The 14,047-nt window shown below is 47.0% G+C and overlaps 1 long non-coding RNA gene across 2 annotated transcripts; it reads right to left on the minus strand.

Moving 5' to 3' along the window:
* Window positions 1–3,704: 3,704 nt before the first annotated feature.
* Window positions 3,705–5,010, minus strand: LOC139227090 (uncharacterized). 2 transcript variants are annotated; one of them, XR_011587375.1, is made up of 3 exons: window positions 4,931–5,010; window positions 4,349–4,740; window positions 3,705–4,119 (listed from the first exon to the last, which is right to left on the minus strand). It is a non-coding gene; the product is annotated as an uncharacterized lncRNA (long non-coding RNA). The 2 variants fall into 2 exon arrangements; XR_011587374.1 differs by lacking the exon at window positions 3,705–4,119 and having other exon boundaries at window positions 4,148–4,740.
* Window positions 5,011–14,047: the final 9,037 nt, after the last annotated feature.

The following is a 14,047-nucleotide window of genomic DNA, read 5'->3' on the forward strand; positions in this document are numbered from 1 at the left end:
GGAAGACCGAAGCCATTGTCTTCGGTTCCCACCACAAACTTCATTCCCTAACCATGAACTCCATCCCTCTCCCAGGCCACTATCTGAGGCTAAACCAGATCATTCACAACCTTGGCTTCCGATCTGACCCTGAGATGAGCTTCCGACCACATATTCTCTCCATCACGAAAATCGCCTACTTACACCTCCATAACATCGTCCGTCTCTGTACCTGCCTCATCACATCTGCTGCTGAAACTTCGAGACTCAACTGTTCCATTGCTCTCTGGCTGGCCTCCGACATTGCACCCTCCATAAACTTGAGCTCATCCAAAATTCTGCTGCCTGTAACCTCACTCCCACCGAGTCCAGTTCACCCATCACCCCTGTGCTTGCTGACCTACATTGGCTCCCGGTCTGGCAATGCCTTGATTTTGAAATTCTCATCCTTGTTTTCAAATCCCTCCATGATCTCCCCCCTCCCTTTCTCTGTAATCTCCTCCAGCCCCACAACCCCCCGAGATCTCTGCGCTCCTCCAATTCTGGCTTCTTACACATCCCTGATATTCACCGCACCACTATTGGTGGCCGTGCCTTCTTGTGCCTAGGCCCCAAGCTCTGGAATTCCCTCCCTAAACCTCTCCTTTAAGATGCTTTGACCAAGTTTTTGGTCACCTGTCCTAATGTATCTCCCTATTTGGCTCAGTGTCGAATTTTGTTTGCTCTCACTCCCGTGAAGTGCCTTGGAATGTTTTACTATGTTAAAGGCACTTTCTAAATGAAAATTGTTGTTGTTACTCTGGTGGCATTCAGCTTTTTGGGATCTGATCCCAAACTGCTCCAAATTCTATAATACCAAGAGCTGCAATGTTGCAGTTAACTGGAAAATCAGGCAGAGGCAGGCATGTTGAACAAACAGCGGGGAATTCAAACAAAACACTGAGAACATTAAAGCCTCCTGCTGCTCGTGGCTGGTGCTTTCTTGCTCCATTACCACAGGGCCGTGTCACATGGGAGGACAAAGCTCTTGGGGACAAAGCTATTGCTGGTCAGTGCAACTCGCAGCATCAGCATGTGCACAACGAACACTTCTACAGTGTGACTATAAATAGCAAGTGCCAAAACTCTCCTCCTCTCACAAATCCATCTGATGTGATGGAAAAGCCAGGTGGCATCAAGATTTTCTCCCTCTGGCTTTAAGCACACTGTTACATTTCCTGGATAATGAGATTCCACAGTGCAGAACCGAGAGTTAAATCATATTGCCTGGTGGGGGCGAAGCAGTGGTTGATGAAACCTCCACCTCACCTGAACTTGCTGCTGAGACCGCGTTCAGAAAGTAGAAAGAGATTTTTTTTTCCAGCCCACACCTTAATTAGCAGTTTCCCCCCCAATTACTTTTGAAGTCAATTTAGACCAGTTTGTATTTAGTGCTTTCTGTACCTTTTTACTCTATTCTCATATATTCTGCATATTGGTTCCACTGTTTGGACAACTTTCGTCAGGTGTTGATAAAGAATTGGCCCACTTTAGGAAGGATATGAAGGCCTTAGAGAGGTGCAGAAAAAATTTACAAGAATGGTTCCAGGGATGAGGGACTTTAGTTCCGTGGATAAACAGGAGAAGCTTGAAGCTATCATTAAGGAAGAAATAGCGGGACATCTAGATAGGAATAGTGCAATCAAGCAGATGCAATGTGGATTCATGAAGGGGAAATCATGTTTAACTAATTTACTGGAATTCTTTGAGGATATAATGAGCATGGTGGATAGAGGTGTACCAATGGATGTGGTGTATTTAGATTTCCAAAAGGCATTCGATAAGGTGCCACACAAAAGGTTACTGCAGAAGATAAAGGTACGCGGAGTCAGAGGAAATGTATTAGCACGGATAGAGAATTGGCTAACTAACAGAAAGCAGAGAGTCGGAATAAATGTGTCCTTCTCGGTTTGGAAATCGGTGGTTAGTGGTGTGCCACAGGGATCGGTGCTGGGACCACAACTGTTTACAATATACATAGATGACCTGGAAGTGGGGACAGAGTGTAGTGTAACAAAATTTGTAGATGGCACAAAGATTAGTGGAAAAGCAGGTTGTGTAGAGGACACAGAGAGGCTGCAAAGAGATTTAGATAGGTTAAGCGAATGGGCTAAGGTTTGGCAGATGGAATACAATGTCGGAAAATGTGAAGTCATCCACCTTGGGAAAGAAAAACAGTAAAAGAGAATATTATTTGAATGGGGAGAAATTACAACATGCTGCGGTGCAGAGAGACCTGGGGGTCCTTGTGCATGAATCCCAAAAAGTTAGTTTACAGGTGCAGCAGGTAATCAGGAAGGCGAATAGAATGTTGGCTTTCATTGCGAGAGGGATGGAGTACAAAAGCAGGGAGGTCCTGCTGCAACTGTACAGGGTATTGGTGAGGCCGCACCTGGAGTACTGCGTGCAGTTTTGGTCACCTTACTTAAGGAAGGATATACTAGCTTTGGAGGGGGTACAGAGACGATTCACTAGGCTGATTCTGGAGATGAGGGGGTTACCTTATGATGATAGATTGAGTAGACTGGGTCTTTACTCGTTGGAGTTCAGAAGGATGAGGGGTGATCTAATAGAAACATTTAAAATAATGAAAGGGATAGACAAGATAGAGGCAGAGAGGTTGTTTCCACTGGTCGGGGAGACTAGAACTAGGGGACACAGCCTCAAAATACGGGGAAACCAATTTAAAACCGAGTTGAGAAGAAATTTCTTCTCCCAGAGGGTTGTGAATCTGTGGAATTCTCTGCCCAAGGAAGCAGTTGAGGTTAGCTCATTGAATGTATTCAAATCACAGGTAGATAGATTTTTAACCAATAAGGGAATTAAGGGTTATGTGGAGCGGGTAGGTAAGTGGAGCTGCGTCCACGGCCAGATCAGCCAGATCAGCTTATTGAATGGCGGAGCAGGCTCGAGGGGCTAGATGGCCTATTCCTGTTCCTAATTCTTATGTTCTTATGTAAGCTAGGGTTGTTCTCCTTAGAGCAGAGAAGTTTGAGAGGAGATTTGATGGAGGTGTTCAAAATCATGAGGGGTCCAGACAGAGTAGATAGAGAGAAACTGTTCCCATTGGCGGAGGGGTCGAGAACCAGAGGAAACAGATTTAAGGTGATTGGCAAAAGAACCAAAGGCAACATGAGAAAAAATGATTTTACGCAGCAAGTGGTTATGATCTGGAATGCACTGCCTGAAAGGGGGGTGAAGGCAGATTCAGTCGAGGCTTCCAAAAGGGAATTGGATAAGTACCTGAAGGAAAAAAATTTCAGGGCTACGGGGAAAGGCCAGGGGAGTGGGACTAGCTGAAGGGCTCTTGCAGAGAGCCAGATGGGCTCTTTCTGTGCTGTAACCATTCTATGATTTTATGGGCCTGAACTTGGTGGTCTTACCGCCCACTGCCGCCAACTGCCGCCGAGTATCTTCGGCGGTCTCCCCACGGTGACAGATTCCTCTGGACCTCCTGCCGGCAGGAGGGGAGGACCGCTGGGAACCACCCACTGACGGCTGCTAGCCCACAAGTCGCGTAAGTGACCTCCCAAGCTGGCAGATTCCTGCGGGCGGGAGTCAGCAGCAGCAGGAGGAAGGACTGCTGCGTGAAGGCAGGTCTAATCCTGACGGTAAGTAAGAAGACCTGCAAAAAAAGGTTAGTGAAATTCTTTTATTTATTTTTTCAGCGATTTATGTGGATGGGGTTGCCTGAAGGTTTTCCATTGTTTTTTTCTTAATTTTAATTTTTAGCTGCTCCCCCCTGCCTGGGCTTGACTCAATCCTCGGCGGCACTTTGGCGAGGGACGCATTTGCTGCTGATATTGGGAGCTCCTGCCCGCTGCCGCTCAGATTCACGGCGTAATTCGCTTTTTTGCCGCCGGTGAGTACTGGCAGATCTTTTAGAGGCATCTCCCTGGCCAAGTACCGCCCGGTCTCTCGGCGGTCCTTTGGGCGACACTTGGGCGGGCCTTGGCTTTCACCAAGTTCAGGCCCTATGTCCTTATTGTTGGTATAGTGGTGCGTATCACTGCTTATCAATGGCCTGATGGAGAGACTTTCAAGTATCATTTACTGGCACACATACGATGGTTGCATGGTCTCCTTCAGTGCTGTAAATTTCTATGATAGAAATAATGGAGATACAGTATTTAATGACCACTGTTGAATTATTTATGCTCTCTGGAGAGCATAGTCGCAAAATTAATTTTCTATACAGGTGAGCTTAAACCCCAAATGTAATGTAAACAATATTAAATATTTAAAAGCACTAGTTTCAATGTGTAAATAACATTTTCTAAATGAAAATGAAGCAATGTGTTAAAGCAATTGCAGCTTTCAATCCACTTACAAACATGAACTCTGTTCGGTTTCAGACAGAGAATATCTCTGTGTTGATTAAAATGCCCAGGACAAATGTTTTCCTTCTTTCTTGTATTCGGTTTGGAGTTGTATTTATTATAATGTTTGTTTGTTTCTTTTCCTCCAACAATGCAATTTGTTGCAATGTGATTCGATTCATTTGTTCCGGCGACTGCCAATCCTACGTTTGGAACTTTCTGGCTGGTTGTCTTCAGAAGGTTGACGATTTCTGACCAGAGTGAACCCTGTACTGGTTCTATTAGAGTGTAGCTTGAAGCAAGCGATAACTCTAATTCCCCAGCTAGCGTCAACACCACACCAAGAAATATGGCTAAAGATCAGAGCTTCAGAATCCAAATCCTTTAATAAATGTCGTGTGACCTGCAAACAGAAACAAAGGCAGACTCTAGAATTCTTGTAGTACAACAAAGGAACTATCGAATTACTTATCTCTTACCGTACATCAAAGATAAAATACAATAATTCCAGAACGATTGGATAAGGAGAGATTATTTACATAACTGTAGTTCTGGAAGGGGTCACATAAACCGAGGTCTAATTTATAACTCACAAAGAGTTAAAGGTTTTCATAGCAAAATGGAGAGCTGGCTCCGTGTGGCTCGCTTCCTCTGGTGTCTCTCTGGCTCGGTGTCTAATCGGAAAATGCCACCCAGTGTCGGGAAACAGTAAGACACGATACGGTGCCTCCAAGCTGTCAAAAAAGCATCTCAGTCCATCAAAACGCATTATGGGTTTAAGAACTTCAATATGAAGCTACTGTTATGAGCCTAGCTGTTGCTGTCCTGAGACCAACTGGAAAAAATACCCACCCCTAGAGACCAACCCCCAGCACAATGGTGAAGTGGTGGTGCCTCAAACCTGGCAAGTGTTTGGCTCTTCGTGTGCTTGACGAAGGCAGCACCTCAGAGATCTCTGATGGTATCATTTCTTGTGCCTGCGTTCAGGGTTATTCGGCAATGAGAAGCATATGGATGCTGCTCTGACTTGGGTTATAATCAGTGTTGTGTTTTATACTGAGGTCTGGTTCCTCAATGCAACCATAGAGTTCCAATCGACTTAGGATGGATTAAGTGAAGCTGCCCTGTTTACACAGATATCTTCCTTTACCTGCACTTCTGCTCTAACCCGTTCCCCTCCCTCTCAGAATCACGATAGGTGCATCTTGTCCTCACCTTTCACCCCAACAGCCTCCACATTAACCGGATCATCCTCCGCCATTTCTGCCACCTCCAGCGTGATCCCACCACCAAACATATCTTCCCCTCCCCTCTCAGCATTCCCAAGGAACTGCTCCCTCCGCGATACCATGGTCCACGCCTCAATCACCCCCAGTACTCCCTCCCCTCCCCATGGCACCTTCCCGTGCAAGCGCAGGAAATGCAACACCTGCCCTTTTACCTCCTCCTTTCCCGCTGTCCAGGGCCTCAAACAGTCCTTTCAGGTGAAACAGCGATTTACTTGTACTTCATTCAATTTAGTATACTGTATTCGCTGCTCACGATGCGGTCCCCTCTACATTGGGGAGACCAAACGCAGATTGGGTGACCGCTTTGTGGAGCACCTGCGTTCAGTCCATAAGCGTGACCCTGAGCTTCCGGTCACCTGTCACTTTAATTCTCCGCTCCACTCCCACTCTGACTTCTCTGTCCTCGGTCTCCTACACTGTTCCAACAAAGCTCAATGCAAACTCGAGGAACAGCAACTCATCTTTCGATTGGGCACTTTACAGCCTTCTGGACTCAACATCGTGTTCAACAATTTCAGACCATAATCTCTGCTCCTATTTTTTCACATGTCAGCTGTTGCTGATTCTGCCATTCCCATTTGCACCCTATCTAGACCCATCTTTTGTTTCTTAACTTGTCCCATTACCATTTCCTTTTGCTTTGTATGATCGTTCCTTTTGACATTTAATCTCTCCTGCCTCCCACCCTATCACAGACCTTCCCTTTTGTTCTTTCCTCCCCTCCCCCTTTCCCTGCCCCTGTACTTGCTTAAAACATCTCTAACTTTAAAGGTCATCAAACTGAAATGGTAACTCGCTCTGTCTACAGATACTTCATTTTCTGTTTTTTTAAAACAGGAACCGTGCTGTGGAGGAGGGAGCACAGGTGTGGTAGTAAGGAGGGGGAGGGGGCAGGGAGCAGTGCTGATTTTCATACACCAACACTAGAGAAGCATACAGTCTCCTCATCAACACTATTGTCCACTTATGTTCCACCATTATGTTCCACAGCTTCAAGTAAAGGGGGATTTTATGTTCAAAGGGTGGTAAAGGCAGAACCCTCATCACATTTTAAAATAATTTGGATGTGCATTTAAAGAGCTGTGATCTACAGGGCTACGGACCTAGTGCTGGAACATAGTGACATAGTAACATAGGAAAAAGGAGCAGGAGTAGGCCATTCGGCCCCTCAAACCTGTTCCGTCATTCCAAAAGATCATGGCTGATCTGATCTTGGGCTCAGCTCCACTTCCGTGCCCGCTCCCCATAACGCTTTACTCCTGAATCTTTCAAAAATCTCTCTAACTCCACTGCAAGAATTTGGCGAAAACATTGACAGCAAAAGCATAAACCTTTGGACTTAAACTTTTGGACATTGCTTTAATTTGGCTGTTACTGCACAAGGGTAGACAGCCCAAAGTGGGACAGGTACAAACATGTCCCACAGGAATACAGATCAGGTGGGCAGGAATCAATGGCTGAAATGGCAGGAAGATGCCCTTTGTCATGTAATCAGTGCGAGATCAAGAAGATTGGTCGGTGCTCAAGACACAAAGGAAGCTTTTCGACCACTCAAACATGTTGGAGTCTTATCGAGGAAACAGCCCAGTAACAAAGGAACAAGCTGAAGACATGATTTTTGCTTTTTCAGTTGTACTGCCTCAGGCGAAGGACAGTTGAACTTTAGGCATGAGAAGAAGCATTTTGCAGGTGCAAGAGTGGCGGGTTTCGGTTGCCAGCTGTCTCTCTCTCTCTCTCTTCTCTTTGACGCTTATCCGCTTTGTTCAATGCACAAGGATTGAGCACTCTGTCTGGGATGGAGAGAAGAAACACCATCTACGAGCAAAGAGAGCCTTGTAGTCACCACAGATCCTGACCGAGCCATCCGTTTTTAGAACAGGGACGATGGAGCTTGCCCAGTCGCTGAATTCAATGGGCGAAACTATGCCCTCTCTTAGCAACCTGTCCAACTCACTCTCAATTTTCTCCCGCATCACATACGGCACAGCTCTGGCTTTGTGGTGCACTGGTGTGGCGTCCGGGTTGATGCGTATCCTTACTTTGGTGCCTTTGAAAGTCCCGACGCCAGGCTGAAATAATGACTCGAACTTTTGTATGACCTGTGAGCATGAACTTCGCTCCACAGATGAAATGGCATGCACATCTCCCCATTTCCAGTTCATCTTGGCTAGCCAGCTCCTCCCCAAAAGCGCGGGGCCATTTCCTGGGACAATCCAGAGTGGCAGCCGATTCTGAGATCCATTATGTGTGACCACCAACATTGCACTGCCTAGCACTGGGATGATCTCTTTGGTGTATGTCCGTAATTGCATGTCAATGCATTCCAGTTTGGGTCTGCTAGTTCTGAGTGGCCACAGTTTCTCGAATTGTTGGACACTCATAAGTGACTGGCTGGCTCCTGTGTCCAGTTCCATGCGTGCCGGGATGCCGTTTAACAGTACTCTCATCATCATAGGTGGCGTTTTTGTGTATGAGCTGTGGATGTTTGCCACCTGAACCCGCTGAACTTCAGCATCCATTGCTGTGTCCCAAGCATATCCCTGCCTTGCAGACCCCTCCTGTGGTTCATCCACTTCATAAACCAGCCTCGCTGTGGGCTTCCTGCACATCCTGGCTAAATGTCCACTCAAGTTACAATTTCTGAAGATGAATTGTTGAAACCGGCAGGTCTTTGCAGCATGTCTGCCCCTGTATCTCCAGCATGAGCTGAAATTGTTGTAAACAAAAGGACTGTTACCAGGCATTCCTCTCTGATTGTCTCTTTGATTACTCTTGAGCACTCTGTTTGTGGGTGTCAATGGTCCCATCCCGGGACGTTTTGTCCCTTGTGATGTTGTAAGTGTCCGTTCATCCTGCCATTGTCTTTGTTGAGGACCCACCCTAGAATCTGTTACTGCCTGGTTGGTGTCGAATTGCCCTTGCCTGCCTGCGGGGTTCTGAGTCGCTTTTACCATGTTAACTCCCTGCTCCATCGCCACGCTGGGAGCAGAGTTGCGCGCGTATATGATCTTGGTTTCCTCCTCCCCCGCCATAAAGGTTTGAGCCATCAACGCCGCTGCTTCCAAGGTCAAGTCCTTAGTCTCAGTTAGCTTCCTAAAAATACCGGCATGACCAATGCCCTCAATGAAGAAATCCCATAACATCTCCCCCCTGCAGGCGTCTGTGAACTTACAGAGGCTGGCCAAGCACTGAAAGTCCACAACGAAGTCTAGTATGCTCTGCCCTCCCGACGTCGGTGCGTATAGAACCGATGTCGGGCCATGTGTATACTACTCGCCGGTTTGAGGTGCTCACTGATCATTTTGCTGAGCTCCTCGAAGGTCTTGTCCGTCGGTTTCTCGGGTGCGAGCAGGTCTTTCATCAGCGCCTACGTCTTAGGACCACAGCTGGTCAGTAGATGCGCCCTTCGCTTGTCAGCCGCTGCCGCTCCCAGCCAGTCCTTCGTGACAAAGCTCTGCTGGAGCCTCTCAACGAAATCGTCCCAGTCCTCACCAACACAGTATCGTTCCTCCGTGCTACCGGTGGCCATTCTCTTGAGTCGTTGATTCCCGTTTCTCGTCGCCAAATATTGCGTCTTTACACACTACAGCAAATCAACACGAGGCACATACTGGAGACAAGGTCACTACGTGACCTGTACCTTTATTCACAGGACCAAGGAGTGCTGACCCAACGTGGGATCTCCCTTTATATACCTGGATGACCAGGTGAAGAGTGTCTCCCACAAGTTCACCCACTGTGGTCAAGGTGTGCATTTCTTAGGTGTACTCATTGTACAGTGTTGTTAAATACAGGTTACAGTTATGTGAATGTTACAAACATGACAACATCCTCTCTAAAAAGTTATATTTTCATCTTTGCAGAGGAAGCTGGCACACAACAAAAGAGAAAGAACTCGAACAGGAAGAGGCCCAGCAAAGCTTCACCCACTGACACACTTGGAAGAGAGGATCGCTGCTTTGATGGGTCCTGCCTGGAGAAAAGTAACCACCACTGCACAAGCTGGGCCCACACTTGAGGGAGAGGGTAAGCCCTGCAAATTCCACAACCTGGCTTTGCTAAATATTAAGTACTGCACAGACTAGCCATGCTTCGGTTCATGGGGATGTCTCTGTCTGCTACACTTTGGTTAATGCAATGTGCTATCATTCATCGTGGTCCTTCAAATAAGCCTGCTGCCTGCGCTATGTGAGCCTACTCATGCCACCCTGACCCCTCCTCTGCTGCTAATCATTTGCCTGTTCTGTTATATTTTGCAGAACTTGAGGCCAACCCTGGCGAGGCTGAAGCCGATGCAGAAGAAGATTCAGAAGCAGACGAGCCTGAAGAGAACATCTTCCAATCCCACCTTCCAGACCATGGGAGTGAGGGAGAGGGGCAGGGGAGGGGGAGGATGAAGCCCCTACTGTTGTACTCACTCTGGAGAAGGTGCAGGTGCTGCCCATTGAGGTGCCAGCCCCTGAGTGGTACGAGTGTTGGGGCATTCCATGGTTTCGCACAGTCTGAGGTTGCAGGTTCCAGTGGGATGCAGTCGAGCTCTCCTTCCCCTCCTCATCCTGGAGATGACAAGGAGGAGGAGGATGTGGAGGAGGAGGAGGAGGAGGATGCCATGCAACTACCTGAACCCAGAGCACAACGGCGGTGGAGGGCAGGCCGTCGTGCCCCTTTAACGATTGCTCGAGCTTTGCACCAGCAGCTCATCCGTGAACGCTTTGCTGCCTGAAGGCTCAGCAGCAACTATTCCACGTGGACCATGTTTACTGTCTGGACCTGTTCCATAATGTTATGTTGTGTGAATGGAACAAATAATGGAAATGATTCAGTTATAATTTAAAATATATTTTATTCAAAAGTTTAACAAACACTTGTTTGTACTTAACTTTAATAAATATATTCTTGTATCAAACTTTAAAATTTTCAGTTAAGATCACTTACAAACTTTAAGATCACTTATAAACTTTAAGATCACTTACAAACTTTTAAACTTGTAAATTGACATCACTTATAAAAAACTTTTAATTTGAGAACAATTACAACAGTAACAGTAATAATAATAACAACAACAACAACAGCAGCAAAGAAAGGCTGCACCCATCTTTCCTCCACCTTATTCTAAGACCGCCCCCTGTGCTTGGACTTGGTGACTTCACCCCTGCCCGCAGGCGATGGCACAGTGTTTCTCAGGTTGATACCAAGCTTATTCTTTTGAGCATCTCGGGTAATATGCACTTCTTGATAGGGGGCATGGACAGGTGGTAATGTGGAAGGCCTGGCTTGGGCCTTTTCAGAAGTAGGTCTGGGGATTGGAGTGAGAGTGGCAATTGATTCCATCAATGGCTGCAGCTAACTCCGACATTCCCTCCCTCATGTGCCCTGACAGTGTCTCAACTACCTGCAACATTCCTTCCCTCTCGTTCGCCGACAACGTATCAGCTGCCTGCGACATTCCCTCACTCATGTGCCCGGACATTGTTCCCATTTCTCGTGAGAGTGTTGTTACTTCTCCCGACAGTCCCGATACCTCGTCACCCACCCCACTGCTGGTGTCCAGGAGTGACCGTGTAAGGTCAATGCTCTCCGCACTCATTGCCATCATCTGAACCACATCTATCAGATCCTGCACCTCATCATCAGCCACTCTCACCTCAGGTGGGTCTTCTACTATCAGCTGCTGCTGCCTCATGATGGCTAAGTTATGCAGCTTGCAGCACACAACAGTGAACTGACCGACAATCTCAGGGGAGTATAGCAAGTAGCCTCCGGAATGGTCCAGGCATCGGAAACGCTGCTTCAAGATGCCAATGGTCCTCTCTATTATGCTGTGCGTCACAATGTGCGACATGTTATATTCCCGGTCAGCTTCCGTCCGGGTTACGCATAGCACCGTCATAAGCCAGGTGGCGAGGCCGTACCCTTTGTCTCCCAACAGCCAGCTCTGCCCTTCTGGCTGCTGCTGAAACATGGCTATAGGGGGTGGTGTGCGGGGTCAGTTTGCCTTCCCTGACCCAGAGCGGTTGCGAGTCGCTCTCCTCCCTGGTTCTCGAGCCTGGATTTATTAATCAGGATGTGATAAAGTACAGCAGACAACTGCTTTGTGCAAAGAAGGTATGGATTTTATTCAAGAAAGCAAATAACACAAATACATTCCAGTAAAATTGTAAAATCTTACAAAATGTTCTAAACAATGGAGAATACTTTGTTGCAGGTAATAAACACAACAGAAATACCTCCCACCTCCCACTTACTCTCTAGCTAAGTTAGACTCTAGGGCAACAGGGATAATGCTCACCAATCCTTCCTTTGACAGTTAGGGCTGTTTCGCGGTTTTGGGGTTCTTTGGTTATAGCCGGTTTGTCTTGCCGTACCCCGGACGTGGCAGAAGATCTTTGCTGCGTATTGAAGCCAGTTGGGGCGAGTTCTTTTCTCCAATGTCGCGATGTTTCTTCCTGCATTTTCTTGCCATGTGCTCTCGATCTTGTTGTTCCGAAGTGCTTGGTCAGAAAAGTTCTTTCTGTGATGGTCAGAATAGAGATAGCTCTCTTGGTAGGATAGGCCCTATTATACTTTGAGAGGCTTCCTTATCTGTGCCCCAAATCAACCTTGGTTCTTTGTTTAAGTTTTGCAGCCCAGCTAACTGAAACTTGATTAAATGGTTTTAATCTGGCGTTGATAGACTTTTCTGAGCTGACCAGCTCTTGTCCATTGTGATAGCACTGCTTTTTGCTTCCGGAAGTCTGGCCTGAGCCAGATATTTCTATGCCTGTTGAAAAGGTGTTGGAATATATATGTGACATTTGGCTCCTGTGGGTGGGGTGGATAATATTTCTTCCGTGGTCGATTGTTAAAATGTAAATGCCTTCTGGGGGCAGGTTTCGGAGGGTAAACAGTTCCCAGACAATTTGATTAGCTCCAATGTCCAAACTGGCATTTTAGAGATTGACCCCACACTTTTCTTGCAGACCCAACATTCACCTTTTAAAAATCCCAAATTGGTTAAAAACTTGTAGATTTCTTCCATAAGCATTTTAGGATTCCAAACTTTCTGTTTGATAGTCCCAAATCGAATTTCCTTTTCAATGAGTCCAAACACTGAGGGGTTTCCACGAATTTTGCAATCCTACATGGCAGATATAGCGCTCTCGCGTAGGATGAATGCATCATGGGTGCTCCCAGGGTATCTCGCATCAACTGACATGATGCGATGCATGGCGTCATAGACGAGCTGCATATTCACAGAGTGGAAGCCCTTTCTGTTGCTGTACATCTCTGAATCCTCCAAAAGTGCTCGCAAGGCAATGTAGGTACAATCAATGCAGTCCTGCACCTTTGGGAAGCCAGCAATTCTGGAGAAGCCCACAGCCCTTTCACGCATTGCCTGGTCAGTCATGGGGAACTTTACATAATCATTCCTCCGGGCATATAGTGCAGCGGTCACCTGCCGAATGCAGATATGGGTTGCTTGTTGAGTAATGGCGCACACATCCTCAGTTGTGGCCTGGAACAATCCAGATGCATAAAATGAAAGTGAAGCTGTAACTTTTACTTCAACTGACAAAATAATCCTCCTGTCACTTCTAGGTTGCAGGTTTGCTTTTACTAATTCACAGATCTCGGCTACAACTTCTTTGTGGAAACACAGCCTTCTCACACAGTCTGCATCACTCAGGTGCAGGTATGAATGCTTGTCTCAATATACCCGATGTGGGTAAGGCCTCCTGCCCATCATCCTACGTGCACTGAGGTTCCTCAGGCGGTGATGTCTAATCAATTGTCTCCTCCGCAGCACCATGCAGAAGACTTGCACGAGGTATGGCATTGTTAATATTGCCTCCATAATTAAATTGTAGTTTTGCAAGAAGCTCAAAACAGCAGGACAAAGGACTTAAACCTTCTTTCCTCGCTCTCTCTCCCCAAGGTCAACGCCCTAGTATGGACCACACACTGGTCTGCGCATGCGCAATAGGCTTGCTTAGAACGGGAAGCTAGGTATTCAAGGAAGACAGTTGGGGCAATGACGTCTAATGCAATTCTTTACTTTTTGATTTTTTTCAAAGTACCAACCACCACCGACCGAACGTCTCCTTAGCGGGCTCGAGGGTCGGCCAACAGAATCGGTCCCTTGCCCGGACACAGTGGATCGGCGTCCACCCACCCGGTCTTCTTTTGAAGCTGCTGTATGTATCCCTTCAGTTCGGCTTCCACTCCCCGCTCCCCCCCCCAACCCGGACTTCTTTAGAAGTCGAGCCCCAAGCCCCTGTGTCCGGGCGAGGGAGCGATTCTGCCGGCCAACACTACGACCCTTGAGCCGGGTGAGGAGACGTTCGGTGGTGGGGTGGTACTTTGTAAAGCATCAAAAACTAAATAATTGCATTAGACTTCCATTTTCTCCCTTTTGACTTTGAAAAAATTAAGCTTTGTGAT

Source organism: Pristiophorus japonicus, chromosome 16 (assembly GCF_044704955.1).
Source record: "Pristiophorus japonicus isolate sPriJap1 chromosome 16, sPriJap1.hap1, whole genome shotgun sequence".
In the NCBI taxonomy this organism is placed as follows: Eukaryota; Metazoa; Chordata; class Chondrichthyes; family Pristiophoridae; genus Pristiophorus; species Pristiophorus japonicus.